Source organism: Tympanuchus pallidicinctus, unplaced genomic scaffold (assembly GCF_026119805.1).
Source record: "Tympanuchus pallidicinctus isolate F22 unplaced genomic scaffold, pur_lepc_1.0 scaffold3, whole genome shotgun sequence".
NCBI lineage: Eukaryota > Metazoa > Chordata > Aves > Galliformes > Phasianidae > Tympanuchus > Tympanuchus pallidicinctus.
In genome coordinates, this window is record NW_026294747.1 from 4,818,298 (window position 1) to 4,843,985 (window position 25,688).

Consider the following 25,688-nt stretch of genomic DNA (forward strand, 5'->3'; position numbering starts at 1 on the left):
GGGTAGCGAAGCCCTACAGAGAAAGCTGGATAGCCTGGATAGCTGAGCTGAGGCCAATGGGGTGAAGATCAACAAGTACCAAGACCTGCATTTTGGCCACAACAACTACAGGCTTGGGGCAGAATGTCTGGAAGACCGTGTAGAGGAAATGGACCTGGGGCTATTGATCAGTGCTCAGCTAAACATGAGCCAGCAGTGTGCCCAGGTGGCCAAGAAGGCCAATGGCATCCTGGCTTGCGTCAGAAACAGTGCTGGCAGCAGGAGCAGGGAAGTGGTGAGGCTGCACCTTGAGTACTGTGTTCAGTTTTGGGCCCTTCATTAAAAGAAAGACACTGAGGCCCTGGAGTGTGTTCACAGAAAACAACAAAGCTGGTGAGGGGTCTGGAGCACAAGTCTCATGAGGAGCAGCTGAGGGAACTAGGATTATTTATTCTGGAGAAGAGGAGGCTCTGGGAGAGACCGTATAGCTCTCTACAAGTTCCTGAAAGGAGATCGTGGTGAGGTGAGAGTCAGCGTGTTCCCATGTGACTAGCAATAGGACTGGAGGGAATGGCCTCACGTTGTGCCAGGGGAAACTCAGTTTGGATGTTTGGGAATTTTACTTCCTCTCCAAAAGAGTGGTCAGGCACTGGAATGGTCTGCACAGGGATGTGGTGGTGTCACCGTCCCTGGAGGTGTTCAAGAAACATTTAAATGTTCTACTGAGGGATGTGGTTTAGTGGGAAATATTGGTGATAGGTGGATAGATCTTTTCCAACCTTGGTGATTCTACGATTCTGTGATTCTGTGACAGAAACATTTTAGCTTTAATTATTAAGAAATGCTCTTATGTAAGCAGAATATTTTGTTTGTAATTCAGGTAAATTGGCTTCATATTGAGATGATTTATTAAGTGCAATCAAAATAACATGTGAGCACAACACTCAAAAGTATACCTGATGAATGAAACTGATCAGTTTCTATGATAATCTTGACTTTCTTCCTCCTAAGTTAAATTTGTTTTGTAAAATTTCTTCTTGCTTGCCTGCACATCTATTTCCTCAAAAAAGACTTGGTCTGCATTAACACAAAATTCCTTGGCAATTTAGCTGACATATCACAATCATGGGCCTGGGTTGAAAAGGACCACAATGCTCATCCAGTTCCAGCCCCCTGCTGTGTGCAGGGTCACCAACCAGCAGACCAGGCTGCCCAGAGCCACATCCAGCCTGGCCTTGAATGCTTCCAGGGATGGGGCATCCACAGCCTCCTTGGGCAACCTGTTCCAGTGCGTCACTACCCTCTGTGTGAAAAACTCCTAATATCTAACCTAGACCTCCCCTGCCTCAGTTTAAAACCATTCCCCCTTCTCCTATCACTATCTATCCTCGTAAACAGCCATTTCCTCTCCTGTTTATATGCTCCCTTCAAGTATTGGAAGGCTGCAATGAGGTCTCCTCAGAGCCTTCTCCAAGCTAAACAAGCCCAGTTCCCCCAACCTTTCCTCACAGCACAGCTGCTCCAGCCCTCTGATCATCTCAGCGCCCTCCTCTGGACCCGCTCCCAGAGCTCCACGTTCTTCCTGTACTGGGGGGCCCAGGCCTGGACGCAGTACTGCAGATGGGTTCTCACAAGAGCTGAGTAGAGGGGGACGATCACCTCCCTCTCCCTGCTGGTCACCCCTCTTTTAATGCAGCCCAGAACACAGTTGGCCTTCTGGGATGCAGGCGCACACTGCTGGCTCATGTCCAGCTTCTCATCCACCAGGACCCCCAAGTCCTTCTCCACTGGGGCTGCTCTCAAGGGCTAAAGCCTTGCACTTGGCTTTACTGAACCTCATTAGGTTTTCATGGGCCTCTGCATGGCTTCCCTTCCTTCCAGTGTATCGTCTGCAACGCTCAATTTGGTGCTGTCTCCAAAAATGTCTTCACTGATCTAAGAGCTGGCCAAGTGAGCTGCAAGTTAGCATTCCAGAGATTCTTAGACAGAATTGAGAGGAGTCATATCTTCAAGGATTTGCATGTTTCTTTCTGACTTTTATGGTTGCAACTGTCTAGGAATTATATACATTATGTTCTTCTTGTGACAATGAACACTTCCATTTTTTAAGAAATAAGAATACAAATAAAACAAAACAATAAAAGTTGTCGTGACGGCATATACACAACCGTAGTTGCACGCATACAGGAGAGTACCCAAACTACACACTGGGTTATAGAAATGAGCATTGAAGGTCTGATGTCAGTACATACTGAAGTTTTATACTGGTTGTACTAAAGTTGACCGCAGAGATAAATTCAACACTTTACAACCACTGATCTAAACAGTTCTACAAATAAAGTTTGAAAAAAAATTGTAACAAATGTTACAGTACTTAAAAAAAATTTAAAAAATCAGGAAAATCAAAACAGTGCATTTCAACATTCATTTACTGCCCTATCAGTGAAGTAACCACAGGCATGCTGCTCTCTGAATCTGAGGCGTCAGCCTGAGTTCACAGAAGTGATGTAAATTGCTGCTAGTGACTGCTGAAAATGAACCTGTTACATGCTCTTACATTTCTGGAGTAAAATTGCACAGAATTATACCTGGAGAAATGTGGCCACATCAAAGGGCTAAAGGGGGGCACTGAATAAATCAATGAATGGGAAAGGTGAGATGTTACTGAGAACTTGTTGGATTCGGAGAGAAAACAAATCTTCAGTGGGTGACAGATGGGGGACAAAAGACAAAGATAACAGCTATATATCATCTTATGTATTGTTATCTTCCAGCTTGGCAAATCCCTTGTACCTTCCTGTCAGCAGTACCCATAGCTGTTTACTCTGGAAAAGATAAACAACCAACAGATTATGATGATAAATGATAAAGAGCCATATCAATAACTAGCTCATTAAGGCTAGAAATTCTGGCAGCTGCCAAGGTTAAGATGTTCCAGCTTTTATGGAAAAAAAAAAAAGGCTTATTTTTGCCTGTACAAATAACAAATTAACCTGTACATAGTAAGAGAAACATTTCTTAACTAACACATTTCTTCAAAAAGGTCTGCTCAGTCAGAATTTAATTTGTTTTTCATTCATTTTGACATGAAGGGTCAAAATACATTGTAGCATTTCAGGATTTTAATGCTGGTAGTAACTTAACTGAAGACTTTAGCTTTCCATGTGTCTAGAAGTATTACAAGCTGCAAGAGACATCACAGTGCATTTAACACCTAAGAAAAGCAGGATTATATTTTAGATGTTTAAGAAATCTTTTGCACAGAGACTTTATGCACAAGAAAGGAAGCATCCACTTTTGAGCTCCAGAGAATCTGTGGTTAGCAAAAGTATCAGAAACTCTTATATATCATACAAAAAGCCACCTATTGCAATGACTGCTTGTTCAAATCTATTTACCACTATCAAGCACTGTGAAGAAAATGTATTATTATTTTAACGTACCTAAGAAAAATGTTCAGCAGTTAAGAAATTAGCACTTAATATTTTAAAAGGGAATTCAGCACAGTGACCTCAGGCATACAGAAAGAAATCCTCTGTGCACCTTGAATAGCCTGAGTTTGACTAGCAGCTAGATGCAAGCTTAGTGTACTCCCAGGATTGGGATTATTCAGGAATAAGTGATTAAGATTAGGTGTCTTCTAACACCTTTCTTGTCAAAATCTTCAGAGTGCTTCTTTGGTGCAAAATGCATTCATCATTACTGTTAATCAGCTGGCAACATCAATTAATTTCAAATATCGTACAACTATGGAAAGTAATGCAACCCTAGATAGAGAAAAATGTAATTTAAAAGAATCTTGAGAGAAATCTGTAAGCTACTGTTTTTCAGATTTTCTGTCTGAACAGCTTAGTGATGTTGTATCTGAGACATTCACTCCTTCTGTGCTGCTGTGTGGGCATGTAATTCTTAGTCTCTGAAAGCCACATTTACATACAAGAGTTTTTGTCCCAACATTGCAGATGTTTCTGTTGGTGATAATGTTCTAGTATGCTTTTTTTTTCCCTGAAGAGACATTTTTAAAGGCAACACTTGGATAACACCAAGACCCATTTGTTTTAGTAAGGGAAAAAATATTTTTTTGTATGTTTACAGACATCTTCCTTGTAGTTGTAAGTTTATCGTACACAACCAGAATAAATTCTTTCTAATAGACAGCTGCAAAATAGAATGGAAACAGGTTAAATTCCATTCTGGGTATCAGCTGAAGCTGAAGCTGAAGCTTCTTTCCACACCTGAATGGGTAAACTCCCTCAGACTAGGTCAGCTCATCCAATTTTCTTCAAGAAGAAACTTGTTTCAACTCACTGTTTTCTGACTTTTCAAACAGTATAAATCTCGTAGGGATTTCATTGATAGGGACCACTTCAGACATTTTACTGATGATACAAAAAATAAAGTGCAGACTATGATTATGCTTGCATTCTATATTTGCTCCAGGTCTCAGCTCAAGGAACCACCTTGCTCACCACTGCTGTGCCTGGATTAGGTCTGTTAGTCTGCGTGGAACACGCCTCAGCTCAGAGATGTGGACCAGCTGCTGAGATACAGTAAGGCACTGCTTTTTAGATGCTTACCCGTTGGGTTGTTACTGTGTGACTCATACTACAGCTCAATTGCATGGAAGATGGGGAGACCGTACCATTAATGGTGTTCTAAGGTAACACTGTTATTACGTAACAGATCAGATGAAATGATGACTACTTCAGCTCCAATAAAGTTCTGGTAGTTGTTACTTCCCAGATGCAACCTGTGTTTCACTCCTACTGCTCCTTCTTATTTCCACTGGTAAATGAATCAGGATTGCATCAATGCTAGCCACAAACCTGACTCCACAATGATAGGGAAGGAAAGCACTAATGCTTTCTCAAATGAGATGCATTGTAACTTTTGTTTTACTGTCCCTATTTCTTAACTGTTATCCTTTAGCTTCCTGTTACAGTGTCCCTTGTTCTCTCCACACTGCCTGTGAGAAAGAGCTCAGATGTGTCTAAGCTGGTTGCTGTTCCATGGGCGTGGGTGCTCACTGCCTCTCCTGAACTCAACATCCTCTCCCCTGAAAAAACTGATTGCAGTTATTGTGATACTAGTTACTTTGCAGTTAGCATGAATTGAAGAAGAGATGTTTTGCTTTTTGCTTTGTTAGTTTGATCCTTCTGAAGGCACCGCTGGCCCCACAGTTCTGGTTACTTCAGGTCTCTTAGATTCCTGAAGCTCGATTAAGCTCTGTAAGAACAGAACACGCTGCTCTTTGAAAGCAGTGTGTGCAGAGAGCAAGAAAAATCCCACTGAAATGCCCCTGCTCCAGATCTTTGCCCTGAATTCCCAGACACTTTAGAGCTTTGCCATAGTAAGCTTTCTGGAGGACAATTATAACTACCTTTGTTTTGGCACTCAGTACCAAATGTACTGGATATAATCTTTAGTAACCAGCCTGCCAGGAAAAGAGCTCTTGATTTTTTAAAGCTAATTCTTGTTTTCAACAACAGATCCTTAGCCTAGAAAAGAAAACAATTCACTCATTGAACATTGAGGTGATCTTCTCATACACCTGTTTTTGTCAAATAATACCAAAACATGTTGTTTAGGCATTCTTCTTCTAAGAAAAATCTACAACTATGCAATGGTCCTAAGTTTCTTTATTAGGTAATTGTAGGAGCTTGAAAGATGCAAATGTCAGGAAAAGATATAAGGAATTTGATAGTCATTCCAGTCAAGGAGAAACTATACCCTAATAATCATATATTTCCACCCTGAAAGGAAATCTTTAATCCTCCTAGGAGCAAGAAGAGAAAAGAAGAAAAAGAGATTTTGACATTAACTAGAGAAACTGCAATTGTGTATGTCGTTTACTCAAGAAGTAATTTCTATATTCTAGTTTTCTTATTATTAAAAAAAAAAAAAAAAAACTGGGAAATAATATAAACGAGGCTAAGAACTGGAATAAGTTTGTAATTTATTAACTTTTGGCTGTCCTCTGAATGTACTCTGAGTGCTCCCCTGAAGTCATATGTGTACATTTTATGAAATGTCCCTTATTAGAAAAGACAGAATAAATTGAAATAAGTAATTGAATTTCTTTCTGCTTGTGGAATACAAGCAGTTGTATGAAACGTCCTTGTGAATTAAAATTATCAAATTGGCAATTTTTATGGAAAATTTCTTCAAGACCTCAGGTTATCTTAGTGAAAAAGAAAATGTCAGCTGTCTGCCTTAGAACAGTGTTGCCATTGTTTGTTTAAGAAAATCAAAGAACGCTCTTGAAATTTGCTAGGAAGCATTAAAATTTTGCATGCACTCCCTACAAGCATCCAAACACACACAGTTGAAGCCACTGGGGATAAACCTGAATCTGGCAAACGTTAATCAAATGTAAACAGACCAAAAATGTGTTTGAAAACCCTAATGGTTCTTTGAAGAATTGCCTGTAATGTTTTTCTATCCACATTACCAAGTAGCAGGTAGCACAAAGCTGTTAAATTATCAGTGTTAAACTGTTTATCACTAAGCAGCTTTTTTCATCCTTCCATAAATATCAAAGTTATTGAAATGCCTTTTTACAAATGGACAAGGGAAACCAATATGGAGCGCAGTTGTTCAAGGTGAAGTTGGGTGAATCAGTTAAAAAGTTAAAGATGGAATTGGGATCTTCTGATTTTTAGTCCACTGACCTTTCCAGCTGCTTCTAGTAAAACAGCCTGCAGCTTGGTAGAAAGAGATGCACAGTTTAGTGAATGTTGCTTAGTGCAAAAGGGGGATTATGACCAGTAAGCAGGTGATACATCTTTTCCAAATAATCTAGTTATAAATTAGTGAAATAATTGAGTTCTGGGGAAGCTGTTATCTCTGCAAATGCACCTGCCTTCTGTTAGACAGTAGGCGTAGTGCCGCTGCATCTAGAGTGCCACTGACAAAATGAACAGGTTTGAGAAGCTGTCATGATATTCTGGACCGCTGCAGACTGGAGGATTGCTTACTGTAAATTCTTAAGTTGAAAACCAAGAGACACCTAGTAGGTCCTAAGATGCCTGAAATACAGCACAAAGCAATAAATCTCTATGTCTATGATGATGTTAAAACAAACAAACAAAACAATAACAAAGCAAACAAAAAATCAGAAGTTTTAATAAATGTAGTAATGTTAGAAGATCCAGGCAGAAAATCTAAATACTGTTCATCTTCAATCTTATATTATTCTGATAGTAAAGATTTATAGTGGATTCATACTCTGTGTAATAACAGGGCACATAGTATGTAGGTGGAACTGCTATTGAATTTAATTGTCTCTTTTAACTTAGAATTTTGTAGATGTCAATATTGCTATACTTTCTTCTAAAGCAAAATCTGAAGTAATCTTTTCTTATCGAAAGTCCATTTTACATAACAACTTTAATCTGATAATTGAATGGAAAATATCAAAATAATTAACTACAATAAATGCAATCTCCAAGATAAGCCAGAAATCCACCCGTGGTATTTAAGCTTGTCTTTTCACTTGCACTAAGTGAAAGTCATACAAATAAATTAGTTTCTGTTTACATCCTGCATTATGATAGAAGATATTTCTAATACTTTATGTACTTCTAGTGGCAGTAATCATCATATCCAAACTCTTGCAGAGATTTTTGACTGGTGCTCACAGCAAAGAGAATCTAATGGATTTACATTTTCATTAATTAAGTGAATTTAGCTAGATTTGTATCTTTTCCCCTAAAATTACTTCCTCCAGAAAAAATTAGAACAGCTAGTTCCTTAAATATGAGGAACTAAATAGTACCCTCTGCTTAACTTAATACAGCAGAAAAGCTTATATGATGAATAGTTCTTTGAACTACCCTACTAGGAAATGAAGGGAGCAAGTGCTGTCAGTCTAAACCTCAAAATCAGACCAACATGCAAACCTCTGCTAGTATCAGGAGGCAGCATAGCTCCCCATTCCTGGGAAGGAAAATTTTGCATGCTGCTGTCTTCTTTTGCATGCTCCTGTCTGTAAGAACGGCTTCATGTCTGCTGTCCTAGAATGCTTCTTGGCAAAAGTCTTCCTTTTATTGAGGTTTCGAGACAGACCATGTTAATTCTGGAGCTTGGGCTATCAAAATAAAAAATACTGCCAGGCTAAGCTCATAGATGAATTCACATGTGCAATTCAGTGCACACCACAGAATTCCATATTTTGACCTTGGATGTGCAGAGGTAATACATTCCTTTCAAGGACTGCTATCAATTTCATATGCAGAAAACAATCGTCTCTTCATTGGATGGCTACAAGCTTTTCAGAAGGGACAGAGGAGGAAAGAGGGGTGGCGGTGTGGCCCTTTGTATTAAAGACTGTCCTGATGTTGAAGAGCTTGGAGTTCGGAATGACAAAGTTGAGAGTCTATGGGTAAGGATCAGGGGAAGGCCTGTAGGAGCAACATCTTGGTGGGGGTCTTTTATAGACCACCTAATCAGGATGAAGCGATGGATGAGGCATTCCATGAGCAGCTCATGGAAGTCCCACGATCGCCAGCACTTGTTCTCTTGGCAGACTTCAACTTCCCTGATATCTGTTGGAAATATAATACAGCACAGAGGAAGCAGTCCAGGAGGTTTCTAGATTGCATGGAAGATTGCTTCCTTATGCAACTGGTAGGAGAGCCTACCAGGGGTGTTGCCCTGCTAGACCTGGTTTTCACTAACAGAGAAGGACTGGTGGGAGAAGTGAAGGTTGGGGACTGTCTTGGGCAGAGCGACCATGGAATTGTAGAATTCTGTGTTCCTGGAGATGTCAAAAGATTGACCAGCAAAACTACTATCTTGAACTTCCAGAGAGCGGACTTTTATCTGTTCAGGACACTTGTAGCACAGGTCTCTTGGGAGTCACTTCTTAAGGGTAAAGGGGCCCAGGAAGCCTGGACATTCCTCAAGATGGAAATCTTAAAGACACAAGAACAGGCTGTCCCTGAGTGCCGTAAGGTGAGCCATAGGGGAAGATGACCGGAGTGGATGAGCCGGGAACTACTGTTGAGACTCAGGGAGGAAAAAGAGAGTTTATGTCCTCTGGAAGAAGGGACAGGCTGCTTGGGGGGATTACAAGGAAGTTGATAAGGTATGCAGGGAGGAAGTTAAGAGGGCAAAAGCCCAACTTGAACTCAGATTGACCACTGCAGTAAAAGAGAATAAGAAATCCTTTTATAAATATATCAACATTAAAAGAAGAACCAAGGAGAATTTTCATCCTATACTTGATGCAGCAGGGAATGTGGCCACTGAGGACAAGGAGAAAGCTGAGGGCCTCAACGCCTTCTTTACATCTGCCTTTAATAGCCAGACCAGTTATCCAGTTATCAGGGCATTTTACGCCCTGATCTGGAAGTCTGGGATGCTACTCAGAATATACCTCCATCCTTCAGGTGGAGACAGACAGAGAGCTCCTTCTCCACCTGGACTGTCACAAGTCCATGGGACCGGATGGGCTGTACCCTCAGTGCTGAGGGAGCTGGCGGGGTGATTGCCGAGCTGCTCTCGGCCATCTATCAGCGTTTCTGGTTAACTGGAGAGGTCCTGGAGGATTGGAGGCTCGCTGATGTGACTCCCATCTTCAAGAACAGCCATAAAGAGGGTCCAGGGAATGACAGGCCTGTCAGCCTGACCTCGGTACCAGGGAAAGTCATGGAGCAAATCATCTTAGGTGCAATCACATGGCACATGTGTGCAGTGTCCAGGGGATCAGGCCCAGCCAGCATGGCTTCATGAAAGGCAGGTCGTGCTTGACCAACCTCATCTCCTTCTATGACTGGGTGACCAGACTGGTAGATGAGGGAAAGGCTGTTGATGCAGTCTACCTAGACTTCAGCAAAGCCTTTGACATGGTTTCTCACAGGCTTCTCCTGGGGAAACTGGCTGCCCGTGGCCTGGACAGGTACACCCTTCTTTGGGTAAGGAACTGGATAGAGGGCTGTGCCCAGCGGGTAGAGGTGAATGGAGTGAAGTCCAGCTGGTGACCCGTTTCAAGTGGTGTCCCCCAGGGCTCGGTACTGCAGCCCATCTTGTTTAATATCTTTATTGATGACCTAGATGAGGGGATTGAGTGTATCCTCAGTGAGTTTGCAGATGACACCAAGCTGGGAGGTGGTGTTGATCTGCCTGAGGGTAGGGAGGCCCTTCAGAGGGATCTGGATAAGCTGGATCGCTGGGCTGAGGTGACTATGAGGTTCAACAGGGCCAAGTGTTGGGTCCTGCACTTTGGCCACAACAACCCCATGCAGCGCTACAGGCTTGGGGATGAGTGGCTGGATGATTGTGAAGAGGAAAGGGACCTGGGGGTGTTGGTTGATGCTCAGCTGAACATGTCCAGAGAAGGGCAGCGAAACTGGTGAGGGGTCTGGAGCACAAGTCTTATGAGGAGCTGCTGAGGGAGCTGGGATTGTTCAGTCTGGAGAAGAGGAGGCTCAGGGGAGACCTCATTGCACTGTACAACTTCCTGAAGGGAGGTTGTGATGAGGAGGGGTTTGGCCTCTTCTCCCAGGCAACAAACAGGACCAGAGGAAATGGCCACAGGGTGTACTAGAGGAGGTTTAGGTTAGACATGAGGAAAAATTTTTCTCTCAGAGAGTGGTCAGGCACTGGAATGGCTGCCCAGGGAGGTGGTGGAGTCACCATCCCTGGCAATGTGTTCCAGAGGCACCTGGATGAGGAGCTACGAGATGTGGCTTAGTAGCTTGTGGTGGCAATGGTAATGAGAAGAAGGTTGGACTAGATGATCTTACCGGTTGTTTCCAACCTTGTGAATCTATGATTCTGTGATTCTATACAGATAGAATGAATAACTTGTTTCTGCATCCTTAGCCCTGGTCTTCCTAAATAATATAGGATTACCCACATAAGCAATTTAGTATTCAAGTGAGAAGGGAGAAGGATTCTTTTTGGTGCAGACCTGCCTTGTGTATACCTAGAGTCTGGCAGCACTCACTTGAATGAGACACAGAGCTGAGGGGTGTCTTTGGTGTAGCTAGTCCTCCAGGTTGGGCCGAGGCTGCAGCCAGGCTCCTGCTACAGCCCTGGGGGTGTAGGTTCTTCCTGAAGCCCACACTGATGTGTGCCATGGTCTGGCAGCCAGCCCAAACTTTACAGCTAGTAATTGCACCATGGAGATACTCAGTCCTATAAGCACAGTGGTGCACAGCATGTCAAACTCCTCACTTGGGACCACGCAAGCTGGTAATGGTGATTTATCTGTAGTATCTTTTAAGTTACTCTCCCAGAAGTCAGTGAGGTTTTCCATACAGAAGAACTATGAGTTTCAACATGAGTTATGTTAAAATCCTCCTATTTTTCCACTCTGAAAAGAACCAAACCACCTCACTACAAGATTGCCTTATTTTGAATTGTATTTTTCTAAGCAATTAACTCCACACTTTTGAAATCCAAATAACAAAATAATAATGCATTATACACTTTAGAATAAATACACTATAGCAATTACAGTTAATTGCATGAGTTTCTCAGTGAGGCCTAGGATAAAACAGAGGTGACAAGCAATTTAGCAGACTGTACTTTCAGTGCCAAAATCAATTAAGACATTCCAAATCCGGTAAACATTAATAGTAATTAGTAAACTGCTTGCTATTGTACGTCTTTGACTGATGTCCAGCATGTACTGCCTTGTGTTTAACTACAGTGAATACTTACTAGCAAGTATTTTACAGAGTTTGTATAGCATGTGTTTGAAGAGAGGGAACAAAATATCTGTATGTCTATATGCTGCTGCTGCTGCCGGGGGCTCAAGACTATTTAGACCAGCCCCTGGATGTCATCTACAGCATAAATACTTAATAATGATACTAGGAAATGCAAACTAAAACCAAATGAGGCTGAATGTGAAGCAGCGTTCATAGTATTATTATTCATTTTGGCTCACTATTACATGATGTTAGTAGCAGGGGATTACAAATCCCTTCAGGGGTTATTCTGCAGTGGAATACCACCAGTTGCATAGTATCTTTCTTCTTCTGAAACATAATTTCAAATGTATTAGGTTCATTCAAGCAATAAATAAGAAAAAGAGTATAAATAACGTAACCACAGAGAGCAATAATAATCACGGCATACAGAATAGCTTTCTTAGAGACTAGTACAATTAGAATCTTTCTCCAGTAGCCAGATGCCTTAATATACCCTCTGTGTTAACTGCCAGCATCTCCAGGTGGGTGTACAGAAAGAAATGGGATGTAGAGAAGGAGCCATCAGTTTTGCAACATTGTCCTCTCAAAACCACGGCCAAGGGAAATCTTTACGTGTGGCAGAATAACTTCTCTCAGCACTCTCAGAATTACACACTGTGAAGAAGAAAATGCTGTTAGCAGCCCAACGTCCCCCAGAATCATCATCCATAGCAGTGGGATATTTAAGAAAACAGTGAAAACCCTAAGCTGCTGTTTCCATGTCTTCTCTCTTTTCTCAAGCATTGATCTGCTGGATTGCTCTTAGACCTGGGGATTTCCTTGGTTTTTGAAGAACTCCAGGAATTCTATTTATTCTGAATGGGAAAATTAAATGGATGTAACAGAGGAAACTGATGATAAATTTCTAGGCACTGTTTTTTTTCCATCCTCTGGTCTCTATGCTTTTTATCCTTGCCTAGAAAAAAAAACAAGAACGCAACTAGCAAATAGCAATACAAGTTTCTCCTCAGCTCCCCAGAGACAGTTACAGCCCACTTTCCTTGCTATCTGCAATGCTGATGATAGGATTTGCTAATTTTTCACAACTTCAGCTGAATGGCACTGGGATAAGTTTCATTAACACTTGGTCCTTATTTATTGTTCAACATTCCTGTGTAGATTAGGTATCCATCAATTTCAAATACTTATACTGGCCCCATATGGCCAAAAAAATGATGAAACCAAAATTTAAGGAACATCACTTCCTGAGCCTTAATTACATTATGAAAAAAAAAAAAAAGTACACAAAACTGTGCTATATTAACATTATTTTAAGTTTCTTTAGAATCAAGTTCTTGTATATATTCTTCTCTCTGGAAGTATCTGTGATCCTATGTCCTTTAAATTAACAGTATTCTCACCCTTGGGTAGGCACTTAGCAACCTATTTTTGCCTTACTATGTTCACAGAGATCACCTTTCTCACTGTAGATTTCTAATTTCTGCTAACAGTGCGTGGCATTGAAGGTAAAAGTTGATCACGTTCTTGTATTTTAAAGGAAGAATTTGTGAATTTCTTGTGGCAGCATACTTTTTTTATCCAAGTGAAACAAAAGGGAATAAATGAAGTAAAGAAGATAAGGTGATTCAGAATAGATCGGTGTAACCCTAAGATCAGAGAATCACAGAATGATTTGGGTTGGAAGCAACCTTCAAGATCATCCAGTTCCAATTCCAGAAAAGCAATTTGGATAGAAGCAGTCGTTTCTTCTTTTATGGAAACACAAGTCATATGGCTTAGATTTTCAAAAATATGTGAAGGACTTACATAACAAATTCTCACTAAGTTATCAGTTTCATTCACATGCATTTCTTTGAAAATGTTGCTCTCAAAGATTATTTTGAGTTAAAGTAGTACAGGAGTAAAGAGGTTGGATTTAGTGCCTCTGGCTTGCGAGCTTTTGAAATCTGATTTAAATAGAATTAAGTCGTACCCTAAAATGCATGAAGTCAGATGAATGTAGGGGAAGGGAATAATTTTTGAATGACCTAAATATGAAATTAAAAAAAAAAATAATCACTTGTGAAAGTGAGATTATTTTCACTTAAATAAAAAGAAAGGAAAGGAAAAAGGCAGCAGAAGAGAAAAGAACTGCACACTTCAAAGAGCTGTTTGTTCCAAATTTGCAGACTGATGGAGATCTGACTGTCAGCAGATTGCTCAATAGAGTTACAGAACTGTTCAGACAGTTTCTTTAGAGAACTTTCACATAAGGGATGGATGGCTCATTTTATGAACTGCTTACACATCAGATACACTACAGAAATTGATAAACAAAGATACATCTTTGATAACAAGTAAGTGGAGACAGTAAAAAATACACTGTTTAATACCCAGCATGTGCCTGGTGGGCGGTATATTGGAGAACGGGGACAAGTAAAAAATGCCCCTCCCTCCAAGAAACATGCTTTGTATCATGTGTTTCTGCTACTAAAAATGTGAGAAGGATTACCATTATACTGATCCTTTCAGTTTTCCTTTCAAATGGTATCATGCCGAGATGTGCATTTGCAAACCTAACCAGGCCAGGAAAGTATATGTTTGAAAATGTATTGCTGAGAGGCAGAGAACTAGAATGTGCTGGGATATGCAAAAGATAACTACAAGTTCCCCTGTCAGTTGCACAGAGAGATACAGGCTGGAGTCTGGGGTGGGATTTAGATCTGAAGACAGAAAATCAAGCTCACAAACAGCTATCGTGAATAAATTCCATATCTGAACATTCAGATTAACCCTGGCACAGAAACAGAGGTTTTGAAATCCTGTTTATGCTTTTATTTATTCCTGTTTGAATGTGTATTCCATCAAATCTCCACATCTCAATTTCTGCTTCCTTGCTGGTAAGAGAGGCACATTTCTATTTGCTAACCTACACAGGAGGAGAATATATTCTGTCCATTATTTATAATAGTAAAGTGCTGAGGGGCCTTATCAAAACACAGGCTCTTCTCCATTCACTGAAAATACACAGAGACATATTCAAGCACTTTTACCTAAGTCAGAAGACCAAACATTTTCTCTTGGTTGCTTTTTGGCCAGTTTTTTGCCTGGTGCTTTACTGAAATCACATTTGAGACATGCCCTGCTCTCTCTCCACTGATAGCAAGCAGGGGATTAAGTGGAATTTTAGCTGCATATCTGTACTGAAAAGGCAACTGGAAGGGCAGAGAAAAAGCAGCACCAAGAGATTTCTCCAAATGAAACACCAAGTGGCTGGCACAGCTCAGCGAAGAGTAGTAGATTCAGTTCCCAAGTAGCAATTTATCCAGCCAGCTGAACTGTGTCTCTAACAACACTGGTTCAAAAAGGTTTGTATTAATGTATAGTGGAATAATATTTGATTCACACAGATTAACACTCGGACGTGTCCTATACCCTTTTGTATGTTTGTAGTCCTTGATACTCTGTTTGTCTTTCCATTACTTTGAACTGACCACATCAGTATGATTCCTATAATGAATTTGTCAAAAAACAAAGTCTTTCCCCAAAAGAAAGACCCCTCCAAAGATTAACCAATAGATAAAATAATAAGCAGCATTTGAGTTATTCAATTCATTGTTAATACACATCTTAGAAACACATAAAGGCTTGGCGTGTGTTTACTGTAACTTATGGAAACAGATCTGCTTGAAACATTCCAAAAGCGGGGGCTCTCCTAGTGATCTGAAAGCTGTTGATCAGCTAACTAGAGCTCTGCACCTAACATCTTCTCTATTCCCATCTTGAGCAAATAAATCTTTATTTAGTGTTAGCATTTCCAGATTAACAACCCTGGCACGTGCCGTATTACTCACAACGAATTTAAGATCTTCTGCACATACAGGCACAGCGGTGATGTTTCTTTTTTGGCAGGCCTTTCAATGTACTTAATGCAACCATGTTTCAGAATGCTGGGGCTGCAATAGAAAAGTAAAAATTGCTCCCCTTTTATAGCTTTGGATGCTTTATACTGTTGGAATCTTGGACCTGTGTGTTTCGTGGATGCAGATGACTGTTCTTACTGCTATGTGTTTCACTGCACCCCTCTGCTGATTGGTTTATCACGTCTAATTTGGTCATACATCGTCAAGATAGCATTTTAAGGCACTAATTTTACAGCTTTCTGCACAGTTTTGCTTACTGAGAAAATGAAAAGGGAATGCTAAACACACCAGGCCTGGATGCAGCACTGATAAAAGAAAAAAAGAAAATATCAGAGGCTAGAAGGACTGTACAGCTTCTTTATAGCTCTGTCTCCTGTACAGCATACATCATGCTGTTCACGGGGCTAGGGAGAGAGTAAGGAGAGTGGAGAGGAAAAAGCAAAGGGAAGAGAGAGGGCTGAAAGCCTTTCTGTACACTGATAATTTTAACCTTTGCAAAAATACCTCATGAAGCCAGCAAGACTGTCCTGAGAGTAAATCCAGGTGGGAGATGGTTAGGGATACTGCTTAAGATAAAAGAGCCCAGTGAAATACAATGCAGCAAGGTTTGTGCATTTAAATTCCCCAACTCCACTCCTCTTCAACTCTCACGATTTTGAATGAAACATTAATACTGCTTCAGATACTTCTTCCCTCCAAGGCCAATCAGCTGCTCGGCAGGGCGTGAAGCGGTTGTTCATCTGAGCAGCTAACGAGGAAGTGGAAGGACAGAGCTAATTCTCAGGCTTTTCCTGCACTGCTGAAGCTGCATTTGCCTTGACGCATGGGGAATGACCTGAAGAGCCTCTCCCCACTTTGGAATAAGAGAAATGGTACTGTATTAATTCTGAGTAAACAAGCCTGACTTGTCAGAAGGGATAATTATTCACTACACAACCACAAACATAGTTTTCAGATTGGAGTAGACACCTTGTCCTTCGTAGTACCATGGCAACAACTGCCACTGGAATTCTTCCTTTTAAGGGGGGGGACAGAAAAACGAGGTATAGTAGCCAAGCCAAATTAACATTTAACCAAACTGCTGTTTTAACAATATTTCCGTTCCTTCTCTCTGTGTACACATCCTTCAGAACAAGAAGTAAATCCTGAGATTGTATTTTAGATGTTGCTGAAGGTAACAAATTACTTTTCTCCCCTGTTTGGGAAGGAAAAAAAAAGTTGAGGAGGCTGAAGCTGTTCCTGGTTTTGTTGTTTGTAAGGTCTGTACTGGTTTCTAGCTCCCAAGAAAAATAGGAAAGAAAGAAAAATGCATCAAAAGAAGCAAGTGCAGTTTTTGTTCACAGTGCTGGGTCTCACATGTAACACAGAAGGACAGATGCAGTAATTACTGTCAAGTTGCTCTGGCAAACCCATACCTTTACACTGCTATTTTGGGCACTGCTTTAACTATTTTGTCATCACTTGCTATAGGAGTAGTAGGAAAAAAAATCAGCCTGACTAGTCAAACCCCTCATTATAACATAACATCAGAACAAGAGACAGGTAGAGAATGAGTAAGGTAGGCATGAACAAGACATTAACTTGAGAATGAGAGCACAGATGAAAATGTTACACCTTCTATATCTAACAGAAGCTGGCAGGAACAATGATGCTGCTGTGCAGGAAGGAGCTGAAGTGACAGTTTTCCCTTATTACGTGAAGTCATGGTGGTGATGTTTCCTCTTTCTTGATTAACCACATCTCTAGTATCCTGGTCAAATAATGGTACTCAGGCAGGCTTGCCAACCTATGAACTCTTTTAAAATGGCAAATTTTAGTGTAATAAAAAATAGAAATATAACTTCTTGCAACAGAAGAATAATGAAGTTTATCTACAACTTTTCCTGTCTACTATGACTCTGTAGGCAGGACTTCAAAGTCCCAGGCTTCAGTTCAATTAACTCTATTGCCAAGTGACAGCAAATCTGCTCAGAGTTCATTGGCCCCTCAGGAACATTAATGAAGCCCATCCCTTCTGAGACCTGGCTGCCACCTCTGGTCCTTGCATCCATCTCTGGAGCTGAACAAGAGACAATCTTCCTGCTCAGGTTTGTCGCACTGTGGGGTTTCTACACTTGCAGCACAGCGGACTTGGTGGCTGTGTAAGGAACAGAACTTAGTCCCAGCAAGGGGTCCCTTTTACTTATTTTAGTTTCTAGAAAGCTAGAAACTTGGAACAAACAAATCAAAGGAAAATAAAGTTCAACACCGCACCTTTCAGTTTACCAGCTAAACTTCATTTCTCCATGTTCTAGTCCCATACTTTTCTTCATTAAGCCTCATCATCTCTCTCTCTTGGCTTAGATGGGAATAATGTTTAGTTTGAGTCATTCAACCCGTCGCTACCATTTATCACTTAGAAACAACAACAACAACAACAACAAGCTAGATTAAGTAAGTTGTACTTTTGCTACCATGGATGCCTTAGGGGCACGTGCAGAAGGAGGAGTCATTCCTGACAGCTCCAGACAATCTGCTCCAGAATCGCAGACCATCACAGAATTAAACAAAGCTGGAGTGATTAGATTAGATTTGTCGTTTACATAATCCCAAGCAAATTGGCAAAATTTGAAAAAAATAGTGTCGTTAAGAGGAGGATTTTCTGTTCAAAACTTGCCTTTTTTAAAGCAATATCAGATCTCTTTTCTCTTGTGTTCGTTTGCTAGTTGAACGAAAAGCTCTTTTCAGCAGGTAGGAATTGTCATAATGCCATTGCTACATACCCTACGTCACTTCTATTACAGGGGATAGAATAGCACTCAGGAAGAACCAACTCCTAGCTGTTTGATTTCCCTGGAGCCAGCCTCATGAAACATTCTGCTCCTTTACGCTGTGCAGAGAGACCTTAACATAATAAATACTTGAGATCAGCCTATTTATGGTAAGCTTCCCACAAAAGATGAAGTGACTGGTCATTAATTTTTATCCGTTGATCTGTAGGGGAAAAAAAAATGAAGGAAACTTCTCCTTTGAAGGAGCAAAACATATGCCACAAGTGGAAACAGAAGATTGTGAAACTTGGTCTCACTGATAATTTTCTAATCAGCATTGCACATTATTTTGTGTATATACTATATACTAGGATAATTCTACTGAATTACAGTCTGTAATAATTTACAAAACTTGATAGATGTCAGAAACATCCTCTATCTTAGCCTATGTTAATAAAATCATTAACTGTATGGGCATGAACCTCTTGCAAATTACAAAGTAGGTAGAAAGTTTTAAAAGAGAACTCTAACAAGTACTTTATGTGGCTTTGGCTAGATGGCTCATGAGATAATGTATGTGTGAGATAGGTTAAATACTGTATTTTTTTTATTAAATAGTGACACAACTGCATTCTCAAATCATGCTAAATTTGGGGAGAAAACAAGATACTTATGAAGTCAAGGAATTAAAACATAGATGAATTAAGATTAGATTTTCCTGAAAGATTACATGCTCCTGGATTCTTCCAATGTTCATCTCAACAGACACAAATGAGCTGTACATTGGCTTAAGACATATCTATGTGTATGCCAGTTTCCACAGAATACAATGTATTTTTCAATTCCAAATAACCATAGGGAGTATAGAAGAGAAAATCCTGTAGTGTGTCTGCCAAAGGAAGCCAAACTGATTTGACTTGGCTAATGAATGTTGAAAATCCAAAACACACACAGCTAAAAATATTGAGCAACATAAAATACACAAGATTCAGTGTGGCCATGGTAATGCACCAACTGTGCAAGCCATCAGTTGTGTATAACGTTTTCTTTGTGTCACAGAATTTTTTGTATTTTCCAGATAAATGAATCAAGAGCTCACTACTTCACAGTACTACAGAAGATACAAAAAAGGTTTCACTTGTAAGATGATGATCTTTGAGAACTGAAGATTGTAGAAGTTGTAAAATTGCAACTACCAGCTTTTTTTTTTCATCCAAGACATCCTTTCATCTGTAATTATTCTAAATTCTTATCACTTGATCTAAAATTTTGTTAACAGTATAAGAGGGACATAAAGCTTTAGACCAAAATTATGGCTCTATATATCTTTAGTGTAAATAGAGCCACAAAAGAGCTTAAGTTAATGACAAAATATAGGGGAAAAAATGCACAATACATGTTCTTAAGTACAGCTTTGCTCTAAACCATCCAGGATCTTTATTTTCAATGTGGGAAGCACTAAAACCTACGAATGTGTTTATTAACATAAGTATAAACTGAAAAATGAATTGCAAAAATATGATGGGCCCATGCTAAATAAGGGAAAAGCCAGGAATTACAGCTTTCAGTTACAAACCTGTTTTCACTGCTTATTAAATATATCGTTGTGACCATATTGCTTGATGATCTGCATCATTCACCTGCCTGGGGAACTCTTCTTCCCAGACCATGGCAGAGAAAGGGATGGAGGAGAAGCAAAGAACTGCAGCAGCTTCTTTCTGCCCCTGACTCTTGTAGATGAAAGGGTAACAGGGAATGCTTTGGCTCCAAGCCTCTCTGCTAAGATGACCTGTAAATACTGCAGACTGCTCTATCTTATTTCTTACTGAAGTAAGAGGTAGGGAACACCTTTTTTCTGATTCAGTTTAACCTGAAAGCAGAACATGAGCTGCCACTGAGCAGCACCACTATGAGCCTTCTAAGACAAAGTTATTGCCAAGCACTGAATAATAAATGCCAGATCTATACTCACTCAGTTCAAAACACCATTCAGATCTGTGCCCTGAATGGTTCAAAACAACAGGAAAAATAGAAGGTCTTCCTAAAGGAAGATTTTATACTACCTAGAAAATGCAAAGCCTGCAAACATTTCCTGTTCCTTTTTCCCAGCACAGAAGCAATTTGAGAAAACAATGTTTAATTCCCAAGCAATCCTCTAGGTCTGCACTGCCAGCACAGCTGCCTACATGCAATGTCCTGGCAGACCACTGGGACACAGAGGAATCATGGAATAGAATTCCAGTGGGAATAATATAAGGAAACATACTACACAGTGGCAAAAATGCACTTGCAGTCTCATGTATCATATGAGTAACTCCTGCATCTATTCATCAGCATCAGTCAAATCTGTGGTAAGGGCAGAGGCTTCCAATAAGTTTAGGTCTTGATTATGTTCAAGGAACCAGAGTTCTACCCAAGGAAAAAATGCAGTTCAAACTCTACATGTTGCACACCAAAGACACTACACTGGTCTGCAGCCTCAAGACTCAATTTAACTGTATCTGCTGTTCACAGAACTGCTTGTGACAGCAGTCTTTTCAGAGTTACATCTCTAGGTTTCTGAATTGTCAATGTAATTAAACTCTGACAAATTAGTTTGGAAAGGAAGTTTCCAGAAAGCTATCAGGGAGGGGGTGAAAATGTGGCAGAGCACTTGGACTTGGATCACACAAAAAATGTAACAGTGCAGAACTGCAGCACTTCAGAATAACACCATTCTTGTAACACATGTTCATGTTTTTGATGAATTAATGACCCATAAATCCATTACAGTTACACCTCTACTTAAAGGATCAGAGTTCTTTCTCTCCAAACAGAAATTGTTGCCTGCAGAAATTAAGCTTTCAGATGTTTCTTAGGAAACTGCAATTAACAAATTCTTCCCATTCCCCCCGCTGTCTAAAGGAAACATGCAAAACCTATTGAAATAAGAGTTATGACAAATGCAGTGATAAAGTTTTAGTGGTGAGAACAGTCATATGTGCAAGGGCTAAATTTAGCCTCCTGTTTTTCACCAGCAAAATTGGCATTAAGAGGAAAATTCAGGTATAAGACAGACTGTGTGCTATTTAACCAGCCTACTTTTTAAAAGGTTGTTGTTTCTGTCGTTACTCTCTAAGCTCTTTTCAATTATATATATTTTTGTTACCATTCAAACTACTGGTTTTCTTCAATATTCATCGCACGTTTGGAGGAGACTTAACCTGTGGGATGGCTATAGACATAACTGGCTTCTGAGTTAATTGATGTGTTATTCTGACTTTCAGGATGACTTGACAAATGTGATTGCAATGACTTCAGTAAATACATACTCTTGATATACATACATATAAAGTGAATTTAGTATATAAGAAAATACACTTAAAAATGTATACAAAAGAGGATAGTTGACATTAATCTAAGACAAGCATTATACAGTGTTTATGGCATAGTTTTGGTGTGTGAATGCATACTGTGAACAGCATAAGTTAAATATAATTCCTATGTAAGTGAGAAGTAAAAACACAATGGGAATGGAAGCCCTAGAAATCTCTTGCTTTCCATAACTATTTTGGATGTAGATGCAGAGGTCAGGAAGGGCTAGAAAGCCACCTTTCTCCTTTCTATCATACAGCTCCTCCCCAAAGCAATCCAAGGGCAGCCACAGGAGAGCAATGGCACAAATATTTGTCAGAGCACTACAGAACACCTCAACAGATTTCCATCCTCATGTTAAGAGCAAAGGGACACCTTGAGCTAGTTTTGCACCATTAAAAAAGGAAAATGACTTTGGTTATGAAGGGGGTCTTTCATATTTGAACAGTGTATGATTTGACTATGTTCCAACCCCACTGAAATTCAAGATCATACTTAATAATGTAGATGATCTTTGTAGTCTTCCTTCTCCTGTTTCTGGAACATAAATTGTAAGTGAAGTATCTACACATCTCCAGGTTACCTGAGGAAGTAACAAAATTATTTATCTCTAAGTAGTTGTATTAAAGTAAAACCTTTATCTTGAACTGTAGTAATTTATCCGTTCTTCATTTTCATTCACGTTCTCCATACTTTCTTTTTTATTTTGCAAAGAAACAATTAAAGCTATCAGGCCATTAGTAAGCACACAGTTCCTTTTCTCTCAACGTAAGATTTGCTCTTTTCTGCACTATGTTTCAAATTTCAGAGTTACCTGTTTCAAACAAATTTCCCAGGATATCCAGGTACGAAGCTTTTCCAGTAGCACAGGAAAATCTTTGATTGCTTATTTCTTTACATGGAATTAAACTAGCAGAGAATCTCAATATGATCAACAGGAAAGAGTTACATTTACCTTCTGCAAACTTGCTCGTGACTTTTCAGAAAAGAAAAAGAGTTCATGCTTTCAGTTTAAAGTACACAAATGCATTGCACTGCTTTTTTAAAAAAAATCCTGAAACTGTACTTTGCTTCTTGAAATTCAAAGAACTTGGACTTCGCTGTTCATTTGACATTGTCAGTGGCTGTTTTGTACTGACAGAACATACAGAATATGATCAATTTTGAATGGCAGCATTTTATATTCATTTTTCAGGGTGAAAATAAGATAAAAAACATGGCAAACAATGCCTCACAATGAGTAAAATCAAAAACATTGGAAGTTTTACTCATGAGTTTGTCTCATTACAACTCTGTAAAGTTTTATGCATTTATCTACATAAACCTATACGTACTTACTATCTTGATGAAACCCTGCTACTTTCTATGTTCCTGAAATATAGTTCCATATAAAGAATCTTGCTTTATTTGGTGAACTACACATCCTGTTTGCATTCTCTTCTCTTCTGAAGAGCAGAAATACACGAAGGATCAGCTTCCAGTGGAGGAATCAGTCCCCTAGAATGATCTCCACAAAAAAAACTTCCTCACATTCCACTGGAAGCTGGGAGGCCACAGTTCATCCTGTGAGGCCCTTTTGTTTCTTTGCCCTTTTGTCCTTCCTGAAGTTGATAGCATCAATCGCTACGTTATTTGTAGAAGTATGAGATTCTTAAATTCCTCTACAAGAACATAACAGCATCCTCGTAAGCTGCACCTTAAATATCCACCACGTTTCAAAGCTCACATTTTAGTTTCTTGATTGTCAACTATTTTTAAGTCAAAGAGCGAATTCTGACTTTCTGACATGGTGCAGAACTGACCTCCTTCTTATGACCCATGGCATACATTATGCCTAATGGCCATGGTTATATTCACAGTATTCACCACTTTTCTGTTTCAGCATCTATTAGCCAACTTTCAAGTAGGAAGGATAGAAAACTTTTTAGATAGGAAAATTTACTTTCTATTTATTATTCCACTCACTGTGACATTAAAGAAAATTCATTATGATTAATGGCCCAGACTTTTTATATATTTCTTATCTTTATAAATGTCTTTTTTTTTTTTTCTCTCAATCCTTAAGCTCATAACAGCTTTCTCTGACCTTTTCAAACTTTTTACTTTAATTTTTCAAAGGTTGCATCTGTCTGTATCTTAACTAGGGGAAGAAAAACTCAGTCTGTAGAATATTCTCAGGCCATGTATTTTTATGTAAGGCAGCTTTTATACTTTGCATTTATGTGACTGAATTTTAGTGATACTCAGTATCAGCAAACATGAGGTAACTATGTATTAAGCACTTTGTTGCTGCATCTAGCAGTCAGTAGAAGGTAGGCAGCCAGCACATCATTGCTAAGTTGGCAAAACACTGTAACAAAAGGCAGTGCAGAAATTCATCAGGTCTGTGCAGAACACTGGCAGCCTATCACTGCACTGCTCTGCAAAGTTGTCCTTGCTTAAAAAACAAAAACCCCACCACACAAAAAACTCACCTATACAGGAGAAAAGCAACAACAACAAAGCTTTAAGGTTGATTTCAACACTGACACGGTCAAACTAATGAGAATGAAATGCTAATGCAAACTCATGCAGCCGATTCATGTTGGCAGACCAAGGGCAGAACATTAGTTCAAACCAGCAATAACGGTTCGTTTTCTGTCTCTTTTCTGTGCCATATCTATTCTATCCTAAATTGAAGCAATGTATCTATTCCTCTTGAATTTTTTTTTTTTCCCAAAGCATCCATCTTTTTAAAAAGTCCAGCTGTGTACAAAGACATACATGACCTTTTTGGCCGTTCTGACTCATGCTCCACCATGTTTTTCAGTTAAGAAGTTGCAAGGGAAATCTATTAGAGAAGCAGTCCAGAAAGAGGTGCAACTTTTGTGGTCTTAACTTCTATTTTAATAATTACTGGTGCCATCATTCAGATTTCCTGCCTTCCTGTTTTTGTTACAAATTGCTATAATTATTATATAAAATATAAAATATAAAATATAAAATATTATATAAAATATAAAGTCACGCAATTTTTATTCCAATGTTTGCTCCATTCTTTGAGCAACCTGGTCTTGTGGGAGGTGTCCCTCCTATAGCAGGGAGATTGGAACAAGATGACCTTAAAGGTCCCTTCAAACCCAAGCCATTCTATGATTCTATGATTCCTCATCTGCAGCAATTGCTGTTGGCTTTACCTGGTGTCATGAAGTGACCTTGAGGAGCTGTTCTCAAATGTCCATATGACAAACAAGGTTTTCATTTGACTATTTATATGAGGTCCATATGAATTCTCTTTATGATTATATTACATATTTGGTATGCTTAGCCTTTTTACAGCAATTTATCCTCATAAAACACTTCGTGCTCTAGAAATACTATCAACATTTTACAAATACAGAGCAGAACAATGAAAAAGATGAAGATGCAGCTTATTAAGGTATCCAAATGCTTAAGGATGCCTATTGGGATCTTTAAGAGTGGTCTGACATATAACTCCTATTGAACTAACTGAAGATTTTTTACTAAATGCCTAATTTGCATTTTTACTTTTCTGAAAACCTTTAAAATCTGACTCACCCATGTCACCCTTCAAATCCAGACCAGTGCATTACGTCTAAAACTCATTAGCCCTTAAACTTATGTTCTAAGCAGTGCAGTGCTTCCCAAAATAGAGCAAATTAAGTGAAAAATAAAGATGTGTCACCAGCACCCAGTCGCTGACCTGCCCCTCTCTGCTGCACACCAGTCCATTGCTGGGATGGTGGCAGGCCACGGACACAGCTGCACGGCATTATGTATGAAATGAGAGATTTCCATGGGGACTTTGCTGCTGAGTGTGTCGGAGGGTCTGTGAGACCAAGTTTGCTGACAGACCCTCGTGTTGGGCTCAGCATTCCCACAGTTCAGTTTGGCTTTGCAGTAACTACTGCAGCTGTCCAGCCCTGCTGCAATACACATGGTAAAGCCAAGCACATTAATGGGTCAAACTGAGTGTGGTGCTGCGTGTCAGCTGTACCCTTCATGTGGCTGGGGCTAAGCAAGTAGTTGCTTCATTAGAG

At 39.7% G+C, this 25,688-nt stretch overlaps 1 protein-coding gene and 1 long non-coding RNA gene across 6 annotated transcripts in view; one reads left to right on the forward strand and one right to left on the reverse strand.

The window, feature by feature from the left end:
* Positions 1 to 25,688, reverse strand: part of SYT9 (synaptotagmin 9) — a 69,471-nt gene that overhangs the window by 40,841 nt on the left and 2,942 nt on the right. The gene's annotated exons all lie outside the window — the stretch shown is intronic.
* Positions 1 to 25,688, forward strand: part of LOC128086802 (uncharacterized) — a 46,497-nt gene that overhangs the window by 18,889 nt on the left and 1,920 nt on the right. The window contains exon 2 of the long non-coding RNA XR_008209534.1: positions 4,420 to 4,529. This is a non-coding gene — a long non-coding RNA (uncharacterized LOC128086802). The remainder of the gene's footprint in view (positions 1 to 4,419; positions 4,530 to 25,688) is intronic.